Here is a 4,207-nt window from a genome sequence, read left to right as displayed (position 1 = left end):
CACACATACAACCAGCCACATATACACTCATACAGACACACACACACACACATACAGCCAGCCACATATATACTCATACAGACACACACGCACACACACACACATACAGGCACACACATACAGCCAGCCACATATATACTCATACAAAGACACACACACACACTGTACACAGGCACACACATACAGCCAGCCACATATATACTCATACAGGGACACAGACAGACAGACAAACACACACACACACACACACACGCAGTTCTGTACACTGAGGCACTTACATAGTCCTCTCTCCTGTATGTTGCGGGCAGTGAGTGGGCGGAGATTCCTCTGCAGGGGGACGAGACTCCCCTGTAACCCCCTGTATGCTGTTTTCTGTCATCTTCCCCACTCAGTATCAGACCTTATGCTGCAGTTAGTTCCTCCTCCTCCTGGAGCATGTAATGGGGTCGGGCCGTCAGCGCTGAGAGAGACCTCCTCCTGTTGCTGCTGCACACAGTCAGTGGAAGCGTCTGTTAGGGCCCTCAGCATCTGCTTTAGAAAACGGGGGCCTGAGAGGGAGGGTGTCCGCTGCCCTGACGATGCCTTGTTTAATATGCAGCCTGCTTAGTGCAGTTATCCCAGCGGTCATTATCACAGCCGATTGGGGAGAACTGCCAGTGATAGAAAGTGGTGAGAGGGGGGGCCGGAGTCAGCACCCCCCCTAGCTTGGGGCCCGATCGCCATGGCGACCGCTGCGACCCCTATAGCTACGCCACTGAAAGTAAGGGCTGCATGGACATCACTAGCAATGTCCGTACAGCCCTGCCTGTACGATTATGGAGCTGTGTAATGGCCTCAATAACCTGTGTAATTGGTTAGGCCTTTGGGAGCCCATTTATATAAACCCATTTAGTCTATAAACTAAGAAAGGTTTGTGTATAATATTAGAGGGTGAAACCTTATTCTCAAGTGACACATGAGTTGTAGCCATTATTGTATCCTCTTTATTTCATTGTAAATTGGTGAGGTCCCAACTAAAAACCCTCACTGCGGTTGTCTTTAGTGATATCTTGGTTTAGGCTAGGTTAGGCTATAGTATTTTGGTGAGTATTTCAGTCAGTAATTTTAACCAAAACCAGGAGTGGGTCAATAACAAATGTGCAAATGTTTTCCTTTGTCAATTCCATTCCTGGTGTTTGGCTAAACATACTGACTGAAATATGGAACAAAATATTAAAGTCTCAAATTAAAACAAATGTAAGTACATTGCTTTATTTTTTGTTTACAGCAGCAGATTGGCGACGGCGCAGGGATCCTAGTGGTGCGGTCCTTTTTTTTTTTTTTGAACGCCGCCCGATTCCTGTGGCCGTTGACGGTCTGTGGCCGTGCACCACCCTGTGCACAAGCGGCCATCTTGCCGTTCCCCAGTGGGACTATATCTCCTCCCCCTGTGACATGGCTCCATTAGATAGGAGGGGATATAATCCCATTTAGGGGCGGCGAGCCCACCTCCAGTGCATAGAATAGCGCCAAGCACAGGAATCGGAGGCATTTCAAAAGAGGAATGCGCCACAGGGATCTGCTACTATAAAAAAAAAAAAAAAAAGTACCTAATGGTACATTTGGTTTAATAACGAGTAACAAGATCCTTACTTCTAGCTCTGAGACTTTTCAATAAATTTAGGTTTCCACAATTTGTTCATGTGACATGTTACTTCTTGCTTGATGTCCCATATTGCTGACTCATTTCTTATGGAATGCATGTTCAGTGAGATAACTTATCATTGTACAAGCCATGCTGTGTCTCATAGAGGCAAACAAAAACAACCAAAACTTTAACACCATGGCTGAGAACATGTCTGAGAAGAACTGTGGGTCACATAAAAAAAACAACAATAACAAAGCATGTTTATATATTTTTTTCAATCTTGAAATCCATATCTCCATACGTTTATTTTCCATTGTCTATAATGTAAAAGTATGTCAATTAGCGACAAGATAGAAAAATACAGAACTGGTTACAATTCAGCAGATTGTTTGCTGATTGTCTGTAACTCATACTGTGATAAATTTGGGGTCATCACCTCATGGGGACCACCATCTCCAAGGCTTGAGATGGTTAGCACACCAGAAGTTGCGTATAGTTTTCACTGTTCATTTTTGTTACTTTATTTTTATATGCTACAATAAAGACTCTGATATTTTACTTGGAGCTGTGGAGCTACTTTAATTTTTTTGGCTTCATTTAACCAGGAACTGGCCCGAACCTTACCACATCCTTCCTGGGGATACTGCATTGGTGTGAACAGGACATATATATTGGGGTGAGCTGAAAAACTTGTTTTTTGTATGACTACACCAGAAGTTACACACAGCACTGGATGTTTTTTTTGCTGTATTAAGTATACTGCACTGATCTCTATGGGAGTTCACTGCAGTAATACTAAAGGTGCCCCAGGGGGACTTAAAGTGTGAAGTAAAAAAAAAAAAAAGTGTTTTTATTAATTAAAAAATCCCCTCCTCTCATAGAAGTCTGAATCACCCCCCCCCCTTTTCCATTTTATAATTAAAAATAAATAAATAATTAAATAAATATATTTGGTATCTACGCGTGCGTAATCGCCCGAACTATAAATTTATCACATTCCTGATCTCACTTGGTAAACGCGTAAGCGCACAAACCCACCAAAGTGCAAAATTGCGGATTTCTTGACACATCAAATCCAGAAAATTTTAATAAAAAGTCGCATATACACAAGCAAGTTATCGATAGAAAGAACAAATCATGGTGCAAAAAATGACACCTCACTCCACCCCATAGACCTTAGGATAAAAGCGTTATAAGGATTGGAATAGAGAAATTTTAAACACATCTAGTTTTTTTTTTTAAAGGTTTTAATTTTTTTAAAGCAGTCAGATAAAATAAAATTATATATCAATGTTATTGTACTGACTTGAGGAACATATATAACGTGTCAGTTTTACTATAGGGTGAAAGGCGTAAACACAAAACCCCCCAAAATGAAAACAAATTCCTTTTTTTTTCTTCCAATTTCACTGCACAAATATTATTTTTCTGGTTTCACAATATATTTTATGGAAAAATTAAGTCTGCCATTGCAAAGTTCAATTAGTCATGCAAAAAAATAAGAGCTCATGTGGGTCTGTAGGTGAAAGAATGCAAGCGCTATGGCCTTTTAAACACGAGGAGGAAAAAACGAAAACACAAAAATGAAAATTAGCCCAGTCCTGAAGGGGTTAAAGCTAGGAAAATTTTGCCATATCATGAAATGTCAGCGTTTTTTCACTTTAACCTAAAGTACAATACGTCACACAAAAAAACCTTTTTCACAATTGTTTGGTTAACTTAAAGGGAAACTGCAGTTTCCTATTGCCGCACTGTCCGCACTGCTCTATGACCTGGTGTCTTTTATCCCCAGGCTGACCATCCCCATCCATTGTAGAGCAGCCGCATGCAGGATATGACGACCGTCATCTGTCTCCAACCCTGATATTCCGTTCCACAGCCGTCACTTGTAAATGTGCAGGCAAGGCATCAAGAGCCCCATCGCCTGCCGCCATGCCCGTTGTCCCCCTACCGCCAGATGTAGAGCTGCACACAGTCTGCCGTTATCCCATTGTCTGTCGCCATTTGGTAAGCTGTATGAGTGTGCTATAATGAGCTCCCCCTGGTGACCAGAAGCTGTCCCTGCTGTACAAGTGGTCCAGAAACTGCTGTGGGATATTGTTACAGTCTCCAGACTGTACAGTATATAATAAATGTAATTTTTTTGTTGAACAAAAAATGTTAATTCTTCTTCCTGGAAAAAATAAGACATCAACTGAAAATAAGACCTAGCGCATCTTTGGGAGCAAGAATTAATATAAGAAACTGTCTTATTTTCGGGGAGAAAGGGTAGGAACAGAGGCTTTCTGAGGTACAGCTGTCTACAGTGTTGGATCAGAGATGGGGGGGGGGGAGATTTTGCTATATTTAATTTTTTTTTTTTTGTACATTTTATAAGCCCCCTTAGGGGTCTTGTATATGCATATATGCAATCCTTAGATTGTGCCTGTCAGGACAAGGGATCAGAACCCCCATACTCACGATCCGGAGGGTCCTGATCAGTCAGTGACAGGTACAGTACGTCTCCTGTCATTGACAACCTTAAACACTATGATTACTATAGACTTCAGTGTTTAAGGGGTTAATGACAGGCAACTGCGT

At 41.7% G+C, this 4,207-nt stretch overlaps 1 long non-coding RNA gene across 1 annotated transcript in view; it reads left to right on the top strand.

The window, feature by feature from the left end:
• Positions 1-3,715, top strand: part of LOC138797519 (uncharacterized) — a 27,822-nt gene extending 24,107 nt beyond the window's left edge. The window contains exons 2-3 of the long non-coding RNA XR_011363945.1: positions 2,233-2,303; positions 3,420-3,715. This is a non-coding gene — a long non-coding RNA (uncharacterized lncRNA). The remainder of the gene's footprint in view (positions 1-2,232; positions 2,304-3,419) is intronic.
• The last annotated feature ends 492 nt before the right edge of the window (positions 3,716-4,207 follow it).

The sequence above is a fragment of the Dendropsophus ebraccatus genome, chromosome 7 (genome assembly GCF_027789765.1).
Source record: "Dendropsophus ebraccatus isolate aDenEbr1 chromosome 7, aDenEbr1.pat, whole genome shotgun sequence".
In the NCBI taxonomy this organism is placed as follows: domain Eukaryota; kingdom Metazoa; phylum Chordata; class Amphibia; order Anura; family Hylidae; genus Dendropsophus; species Dendropsophus ebraccatus.
This window is presented reverse-complemented; position numbering and strand designations above follow the sequence as displayed.